Raw genomic sequence first — 10,732 nt, forward strand, 5'->3', positions numbered from 1 at the left:
CATTGATTTGCCAGAAGGAAACTCATATGGAAGTCACAAATAGGTGGCCTTCTATTGTTTTCATTCTTAGCAGTAATGAGGTACAGTGGTTTTTCCCCTCTGTGTGCAGAAATTGAGATGTAATTTTCCATGTCTTCCCCCCACCAAAATGTACACATTTACATAAGTATTTACAAGGCATGTTTGTACACTTTTATAAAATATATTCATGCTTTTGTTCATATTTCCTCCAGTTTGAAATCCACTGCAAACCTCACAAAGGTATAGATTTCAGTGGCAAAAACTCTCCACTGATAGTTTCAGAAGAAGCAATCAGTGCATTTCCATGCAGAAAGAACAGGTCCAAAATGTTCAGTTTATCTCATCATCCTTGCTACATTCTCTATTCACTTTTTTAATATTCAAAAGATACACAGTCAAACTGCCCCCCCCCTTCCAAAGGCCCTGTGTCTGTTATGTCACTGTCTGTTCATGCCACACTTACCTACTTTTAATTCATTGTTCAGAAATCCCAAAGGAATTTTGCTGCTCATTTCTGAAATAAATCAGAACCACACGTGAAGACACACACACAGAGAACCTAAACAATGCATGAGAAGTATATCATTTATGTCGTTATTGTCATTTGAACATGGAGAAGTTTGTTATTTTTGTTTCTTCACCAGCAGCATGCCTTTGGATGCATGTTCTATATTTCTTGGGATTGCTGTACCTCTTGAACTATAAACAAATAGCCCAGCACCACCAGCTCTTCCCTGGATGTTATCTAGTTCTTCTCTCTCACTGTCTCTCAGAGTTCATAGAATCACAGAATCCTAAAGTTGGAAGAGATCCAAGGGCAATACAGTCCAAACTACCTGACATGCAAGAACACACAATCAGAGCACTCCCAATAGATGACCATCCAGCCTTTGATTAAAAACCTCTAAAGAAGGAGACTCCACCACTGTCAAATGGCTCTTACTATCAAGATGTTCTTCTTAATGTTTAGGTGGAATCTCTTTTCCTGTAGTTTGAATCCACTGCTCCATGTTCTAGCCTCTGGAGCAGCAGAAAACAAGCTTGCTCCATCCTCAATAGGACATCCTTTCAAATGTTTAAACATGGCTGTCATGTCATCTCTTGGCCTTCCCTTCCCCAGGCTAAACATACCCAGCTCCCTAAGATGTTCCTCATGGAGCATGGTTCCATTGCCTCCCTCATCACAGAGAAAGTTTCTTTGCACAATCCTCACCATTCCATTGGAGAATGAGGGGGCAAAAGAAGGAATCTTCTCCCCTGTTATTGCTAATTAATGATCAGAGATAATAGGAGGAATCTTCCCCTATTCATCTTGCAAACTAGAAATATAAGCAGGAAAAGGAGATGATTCCATTATTACTTTGCATCACTGATTAGAAATAACAGGGAGATTCCCCCATCCCATTCAAGCTGAGTTAAATCCCTTCAGGTTAGGAGTCAAATTATGTTTATAGGATCTTTTCCCTGGTTAAAGAGATGCATGTTGGTAAGAATAAGGCTGTAGTTTCCACCAAAAAACATCTGGAGGCGGGGGGATGCAGATCATCAACCCTGAAAGCAGCACAATATAGGTAACACTTTGACTGATAAGCAGTGATAGTTGATGTTTTCCATGCTAATTGTAGTCCAAACTTGAGAAGAATTATCCAAGAGACTAAACCCTGTTTCCCAAATAGATTCAGCATGTTGGATAAATCCTTTAAATCCTTTAAAGTTTGGACTAAGACCAGGCATGGATTCACCACCCCAGACATGAGAGACTCATCGCTTCTAACATGTTATTTCCAAGCTTTGAGCAGAGCAAGATGGTCCTCCTGCCTCTGTTGTTTCGCAGCAACTGACACATGTTGATACCTCTGATCCTAGAAATTGTAGACAACCATTAGTAGCTGATGGTTGCCTTATCCTCTTTGATACTATATAATTTCCCTAATAAAACCAACTTAGTTAACACCTCTTGTGATCATAAGTCTCGCAGTTTAACTATGTGCTTAACTAGCATAAGGATAAGGGAGAATAAGGTAAGTCAGAAACATTTCTCCCTGGACTCAATTTCATTGGGAAATTATGATCTAATTGAAATATGTATTGTTGTTGTTGTGTGGCTTCAAGGCGTTTCTGACTTGTGGAAACCCTAAGGCAAGCCTATCATGGAGTTTCCTTGGCAAGATTTGTTCAGAGGGTTTTTTGCCATTGCCTTCCTCTGAGGAAGAGAGAGTTTGACTTGCCCAAGGTTGCCCAGTGGATTTCCATGGCTGAATGGGGATTCGAACCCTGGTCTCCAGAGCTGTAGTCCAACACTCAAATCACCATGCAGGTTCTTTGAAATATGTACACACTGCAATGAATTCAATATGAAGAGTCTTTCAGTGAGGAGGAGTAAAAGGTAACAAAGAGGAGAAAGACAGAGATACTAGCTACACTCAGAGGAAGCTGGAAAGCAATATTTAAATGATGAGCATTTGAAAACTAAATAATGGATGCATAGACTGAAAATCTGAAAATTATTGTTGCTAGATTTAAAGGTACACTGATGAGATGAAGCAGAGAATCATCACAGTAAAATACACATGACAAACTGGAGAGCATTTCCATGTTCCTTATACAGGAAATAGATAACAGAGTCTGAACATCTGCATGAAACTGTATTCATACTGCCAGATATAAAAACAAGAACTTCAGTGGTATGGGTGGATCTGGATAATTCAATAAATTAAAATAATCATAAAATATTTTTATTGTTTCAAATTATTTCAAAAATTATTTCAAATATTTTATCATTCCAAAATGGGACTAGTTTAATATGGAATAAACAAAAGAACAGCAGTATAACTACACACAGAGGATGTCACAATACAAAAAATAGCATAGATAGAGACACCTACTTACTTTTCATTTTCCAGATGGCATTCAGTCTGAAAGCTGGTGTGGAAACAGGGCAGTCTTTGCAGGGTGTCACCTAGATATCTGTGAGACGTAGCCTTATTTCTCTTTAAATAGAAGCTGTTCATCAAAGGGATTAAAAACCAATTATCTCAGGCATCTTGAATTTTGTTTCAGTGACCCCTATCAAGTATGGTGCACGGCAGAGAAAGACAAGGAGATTCTTCGTTTACATACAGTGTCAGCATTGTTGGATATTCTAGATCAAAAGTTTCTCATACTCCATCAAAATGACCTGGAGGCTCAAACAGTTCATGGGCTGTAGTTTATTTCCAAAGTAGCAATAAATGTACTTCTCTTCTGTATACTGTTTTGAATGTTGTTTCAACAGGGATTGAAACTCAAGTGTCCCTAGCAACTATGTTCTCTTTTTGATGAGGGGCTATCTCAAATATTATAAAGCCTAGATACTCCAAAGGCACCAGATCCTGTCTGATCTTGGGAGCTTAGCAGGATCAGGCCTGGTTAATACATGAATAGGGGACAGCCAAGGAATACCAGGAGCTCTAGACTATATTTCAAAGTAAGGAACTGGCAAATCCACCTGTGAGGACAGCTTGCCTAAAAAATGCATGGGGTCACCAAAAACTGAGATGCAACTTGAAGATGCACAAACACACACAAATATACAAAAGTGCAATGTACAATCATTAAGAGGAGCATTTGATCCAGTTTTCCCTACCATGCTGTTTAGAAACCATTTCCACTGTCTCCTCCACTGCAAGAAGCAGTGGCATCCCTAGGGTTGGTGTCAGCCGGTGCGATAACTCATGGTGTCACCTCCCCACATTGACCTCCTCCCATTTCACACCATACAGAATCCTTACTAATGCTTTTTGAACACTAATTTTACTCATAAATCATCATTCCCACATACCACTGAATGGAATGCTCATAGTTGTGACATAAACAACTAGCAAAATTAAAATTATACCTTCAAATTACAATATGATATACACAACCTAAGTGTATTTATGTATACATAGTGAAGATTTGGTTAAATGTTATGTTTTTAAAGAATTTTATTTTAAAAATTAAAATTAACATTATTTTTTTAAAAAAATTAAAAAATAAAAATTTGAAATTTTAATTTGAAAAAATTCTGGGCCTCTTTCCCCCCCCCTCCCACTGAGCTTCACCCCACTCTCACCATCACTTAAAGCATTTTAAAGGGAAGCAGGTGAATGCCACAGCCCATTTTTGCCAAAAGGTAGGTGTTTGAGGAGCAGTGGTGTCAGACACCCCCTTAGATGTCAACATATCTAAGGGAGTGGCATATGGCACACTGCATTGATCTGAAGGGAGAAAAAACAGACAAAATCACAACAGCCTGTTTGTTTTGGTGCAAGGCCAACACATTAAACAATTTACTCTTTCATCAGGGTGACCCAAATCGTAATCCACTATCCTTTGAAAACATATATACATTGGTGGCCATCTTGTCAACGACTTAGGCTGCACCCTCACTGCTGAAATAATCTAGTTTGATGCCACTTTAACTGTCATGGCTCAATGCTATGGAATTCTGGGATTTGCACTTATGTGAGCCGTTTAGCCTTCTCTGTCAGAGATCTCTCATGCTACAACAAACTACAGTTCCCAGAATTCCATAGCATTCAGCCATGGCAGTTAAAGTGGTGTCAAGCTGTATTATCTCTGTAGTGTGGATGCAGCCTTACTTGCATGTAAGACCTGCAAATTGCAGTCAGCAAAAAGCTCCATGCTTTGACAAACTTATGAATGAGAAGCAGAAGCAAAGAAGTAATTTAATTTTATGTTCACACCTGGGATTGATTTTATTGTTTACAGTTTTTTTTTTTCAGAATAAATTAGAATCGAATTGCTCAGTTTAGATTTGCATATTATGCACTGAGTTATAAGCAACGATTACGCAGGGAGAGCCCCCTTCTATTATCTCTTGAGTGAAAAACAGCTGCATAATGGGGGGGGGGACCCAAACTGTCTATGCATTCAATCATGCTTCTGCTGCTGTAGCAAAAACTGAACAGAAATGTTTGCAAAGGAACTGACCAGGGCAAGAAGCCATTCTTCTGACTGTCAGTGAACAATATAACCTACTTTTCCTTGAGAAAAAGGACAAACTCTAAGTGGAGCACAAAGTAAGAACAAAGGCACCAATTTATTTAAATGACATACTTTATTTTTAGCCTTTCCCCACATCCCAGTAGTTAAAATTTCATGTTCCAGTTTATTTTCTTATACACAAAGTAGGGTTAAGACTCTGGGACAACCAAAGGCCTTCCAGTGATTTATTTATTTGGTGCATTTGTAACCCAGTTTTTGACCATGAGCAAATAAGGACTCTAATGACTCTGGGGGGAGAGAGTTTAGCACCCTGGACAGCTCCTTCAAACAGAGGAAAACCTGGAGCAGATTCACTGTCCTACTGACATTGGAGCCCCTAGCTTTAGACCATATCAATACAATGCAGCTAGTAAACAAAAAGTCTTAAAATATGGGGTCAGTAAAAAATAAGCCAGTATTCTATAACAGCTACATAGTTCAGTATGCTTAAGTAAGTAGCCTCTACTCACTGATGCTGCAAATGGAGCCCCTTCACTCCACACAGCTGATGCCTAGTAAAGGAGGTGGGCGGGGGCTGTGGCAATAGTGTTACAATTGTGACTAGTGATTGTGAATACCTGCAATTAACCCTACTACACCGCCAGCACAGTGCAAAAGGGGCATCTGTACCGCGCCATAGAGAGCAAGAAGGCAGACATATATATAGTTGGTTTTTTTTAATGTGGGTGACATATTCAAGGCTGGGGATAAAAGTGAATCTTAGGTCTAAAAAGACTGTGTATATCCCTGTTGTTGTTGTGTGCCTTCAAGTCTTTCTGATTTATGGTGACTCTTGGGTGAATCTATCATGTGTGGCTTTTTTGGTAGCAAGATTTGTTCAGAGGGGGTTTGCCATTGCCTTCCATTGAGGCTGAGAGAGCATGGTTTGCCCAAGATCACCCAGTGAGTTTCAATGGCTGATGAGAGATGCAGAGTCTTCAGAGTCCTAGTACAATGCTCGAACCACTACAACACACTGGTTCTCTGTATATTCCCTTAGGTTGCCTTAATCTCCTCATCCAGAGTTAATGTGCTTGTTTTCATATAGCCATTGGCATCTTATAAAACACACACACACAAGAATATTCATTCTGAAGGCGTAACCACTGAGTCTAATGTCTTAATTAGCAGTTTCAATAATTAGGGCATTTCTTGCGGCAGGCTTTGTCTGTTTGCCTCTTGCTGAACTGGCTTTTAATTGAAGCAAAGCAGAAACAGGTATCCATGCCTTTCAGGAGGGAACATCTTAAAAACTCCAAGGCAGTTGAGACATTAAGCTGTTGCTCCTAAGGCTTTGTGCTAGGTGACCTACATTACTGGGTTTTGAAAATTTACTTTTTGGACTACAGTGTCCATGTTTGCTGAAAGACTCTTGTAGACTCCTGTAGTTGAAGACAGTTATTTTCCCAAACTCTGCATTATACATTATTATCAACAGTCAAGTTGTTGATCTTCTCAAAACTTATTTGGGTTTCTTCAAAATTCCTATTTTTTCACAGGAAGAGCAACCTCCTCCTTGGTTCAAAAGATTGATCATGTACTCCTTCTGTTTATTATAAACAATGTTTAAAAACATTCACAGATGGTACCTTACCCCTGTACATTTAAGATAACTTAGTTCTAATTTGAAGGGCACCTGTTGGTGAGGATGGAAAGAGGTTGGTACATATATTAATCTTTGGTGGAAATGTCCAGATAGCAAAATTTTGGTCTAATGTATTCTCTGAAATCAGTAAAATCACAAGCCAGATAGTTCCTGCCTCAGCAGCAATTGCTCTTTTATCACTCTTTTACAAAGAATGTAAACAACTCATACCCAAAGGTCTTATTATATTCCTATGTCTGGCAGGTAAGCCACAGCCAGGACCTTACCAATGGCTGTGTTATTTAGGGAGTCTTTAAGCTTATATATACTGAAGTCCAAGACAAAGAGACTCCAAAGGCAAATTCTCAGTGAAACACAGTTTATTTAAAACACACACATACACCTTGAGAAATAGAGTGGTTAGACTGAAATACATCAGAGATACTTCACCTGAAGAATTACAGTCTTGGTTACTGAGGATCCTGGGGAATGAAGGACTCAAACAGTTCCCCTCACAAAGCAGGATGTTGTGGAAACACCAAGGAACATGGTCAAACAGACTGGCAGGCCTCCTGCAAGTCCAAGCTGGCGAACAAAGGAATGTCCGATGTTTAAATAGAGATTTTGTGCCCTGGGACAAAGTCCAGAGGCTGTGAGGCCAAATGGTCTAAATCTTCATTAAGGATCTTCCAGGGCATGAATTGGGGGGATATGAATGGTCACATTGTCTTACCAGACCTGGTAAACAAAGATGTTCCCTCCCACTGGGATCATCCCAACTTCCATGACCAGGTCATTTCTCACCACCTTTGTTATATTTGGAACTAAACATCCTCCTAGTGACTCCTGGAACGCTAGCTTGTGTACATGATCTGCCCGCTTTGAGGCAATAATAATAATAATAATAATAATAAATTTTATTTATATCTCCCGTTTCTCCCTTCAGATCGAAGCGGGATTACAACAGTAAAAACATCATAAAATACATAGATAATACAAAATACATCAATCAGAAATAAAAAGGGAAGAGTTGTTACAGTATTGCTCACAGTCGTAAGAATTGAGTCATCGTATTCAGATGTTCAAAATCAGATTAGAGACGATCCATTGGATAGGCCCTCTGGAAGAGATGGAGGAAGCTTCCACATAGAAGCGTCATTCAGGGGATGCCCACACTCAATATCAAGAGGGGTCCCTTATTCAGGTATCCAATGTGTGTGACAAGCAGCAAAATTAGAAATGGTCTCAATATGGAAAATTCGTAATGGATTGCCACTAGAATAGATGCATACACATATCTGTTATATTGCACTTACGGAAAAACTAGCAGCACATGTAAACGTCCTTTAAAAATGTCAGTTTCTCAGATAATTTCTATGGTACTTGGCTTCCATATTTGTACACTGTCAACAAAAATTCCCATGTTGTTTATTGTCTGAGGTTCCATGCAAATTTGTGGAATGCTGTCCTCTTTATCCCGAAATGAAACAAGCAGAACCTATTGTGGCTTATGCATTTGTTATGGTTAGTTTTTAGAACATGATTAATTTTAAGGTGATGTAATGTTTATTCTCTTATTTAATTGCTCTTGTGTGATCTGTTTTAATATTAAAGTTATTTTTATTTTATTTTTTTTAAAAATAGTTCCCTTCCTTTGTTGTCCTAAGCATTCTCAAAGTCACAAGTAATAAGGTAATGGTGAGTTATTATAACAACGGAAGCTATATACAGAAATATAATAACAGGATAGTTCAGGGACATGTTTTATCATCCCCAGAAACACCCATCAATGACTTCCAGTTGGGCTCATTCCAGCACAGCCATTACTCACCCTGCTATAATGCACAATTTTCCCCCTTGGTAATTAATGGCATAAGACTATGCTGCTCAGTGATTTCAAGATTCTTGGGAATGTTTTGTTTTTATCTTTTAAAATATCTTTCCTCCCCCCCCCCCCCACCATCCTTCACAAAATGGATGTGCATAGGAAGGCAACAAATAACCAGGTTTATGACCACATTTCTGGCCCATCCCTGTTTCATTATATTTTGTAACACAAAAGAAATGTGCCGTATTTTTCTGAAGGAAAATATGACAACTGTCATGTTTTAGGACATTTCTATTCTTGTGGGGGGTGTTGTCGAATTAGGAAAGAGCTGGCTCTTACGGTAATATATATAGAAAGGGGTTTTAAGAGTTATAAGAGACTGGCCAGAAAAGCACCTCTGAATCCATCTATCAACATTGTTTGGCTGCCATGGAGGAGAAAAGAACGAACTACAAGGATGCTATCAGGATTCTATGTACATTTTTGTTCCTGTTTCAGGGTACAGCAGGTGAGGTTCTTTGCATGCCATTTAGTTCAGCCATTTTAAAACTGGATGTTGTCAGCACTCAAGGAAGATTTCATTGATTCAGTGTTGGGAGATAAAACGGGTTTCTTTTTTTTTTAAACCTTAATGCCTGGCGCTACACTTCATGAAGACAATGTGTGAGGATGTTTCTTTACACTTTGCTTGCTGCCACATTGCAGAATTAATGCTGTTTGACACTATTTTAACTGTTGTGGCTCCATCCTATGGAATCCTTGGATTTGTAGTTTGTTGTGGCACCAGAGCTCTCTTACAGAGAAGACTAAGTATCTCAGGAAACAAGGTCCAGAATTCATTGATCCATGGCAGTTAAAGCAGCATTAAACTGCATTAATTATGCAGTGAAGAGGCAGCCTTAGTATCACTAAGGATGGCATTCAGAGGAGAAAATTATTGTGGGGGAAAGGAACTTAATCTTCACTTCATCTACTATTTCCCCCTTGTGAGCAGACTCCAGAGGTTTTCAATTATTTTTCCCTCTCACTGGCATTCTTCAACCAGAAGAAAATACATTAGAAGGAAGAAAATTACTAGAGGCTGGTGATTTGTACAGAATTTTTGTTTTATAGAAAATTCAGGTTTAATGAATCACCTCTTTCCTTCCCATCAATAGACCTCTCTCTACAAGTGTTTCTATCCTGCACATTTGCATTATCTCAGAGAAAATGGATTTACCCAGCATAAATACCCTGAAGGTGTCTGATCCCAAATGCTCATGGAACTAAGAGGGGTAGCACTAATTAGTACTTGGATAGGAGACCACCTATGAATACCAGGTGCTCTAGGCTACATTTCAGTGGAAGGGACTGCCCAAACCTTTCCTAAGAAAACCTGATGAAATTCATGGGGTTGCCATAAATCGACTGGCAGTTTGAAGGCACATGCACAGTTACGTCTATGCTACAGCCTGCACGATTTTTGCAATTCTTAACTGTGTTTACAGATCATAAATTTGGGGCTTCCTAGTGCAGGGGGCAGGGTTGTTGTACCAGAACTAAAAGGGAAGAACGAGGCCAGTAAGGTTCCTAGGTTAAGCAAGAGGCAGGGACAACCATATGGTCAAATGAATCAGTCTATCCCATGTGGCAGATCTGGGTATACCATTTAAAGGCAGCACATTTTCCTATATTTAATTTATATTTTTTATTTCAGAGAGTGCTCAAAATGTAATTGTTTAAAAATTAGCCACAGGGTCATTCAAGCTGAAACTTAACTAACTTTCAGGTGCTGTTACATTTGCTCTTGAATTCTCCAAGTGAAATATGCATATAAAAGTGTATGTATTAGGGACACTGCATGTATTTGAACAGTGCAAATTTCTTTTTATTATGTTCTACATGGTGTATAGTATTAAAAATGTTTCTAATAGGATCACCGATTGTCCTTCCTTTTACAAAACATTTTTACATTAAATCTAGTAAATATTGTTCTACAGTGTACCCTTGTTATACATTGGGGTTTCGTTCCAAGTTCCCCCATGTATAACAAAATCTGTGTATGCTTAAGTCCCATTAAATATAAGGACATAGCAAAATGGTGCCCCTTATAAAAAATGGAAAATCAAGGTTTGATATTTGAAATTTATACCTTTTTTAACATTTTCAAACCGTGTATGCTTGAATCTGTGTATAAAAAAAATTGTGTATAAGAAGGGCTGACTGTAATCTATTAGCCAATACCTTTATAATTTTTGTAGTCCTCATTACATAATATAATGGGCCAATAC

This window comes from Sceloporus occidentalis, unplaced genomic scaffold (genome assembly GCF_023333645.1).
Source record: "Sceloporus occidentalis isolate IW3139 unplaced genomic scaffold, rSceOcc1.0.p SCAF_1, whole genome shotgun sequence".
NCBI lineage: Eukaryota > Metazoa > Chordata > Lepidosauria > Squamata > Phrynosomatidae > Sceloporus > Sceloporus occidentalis.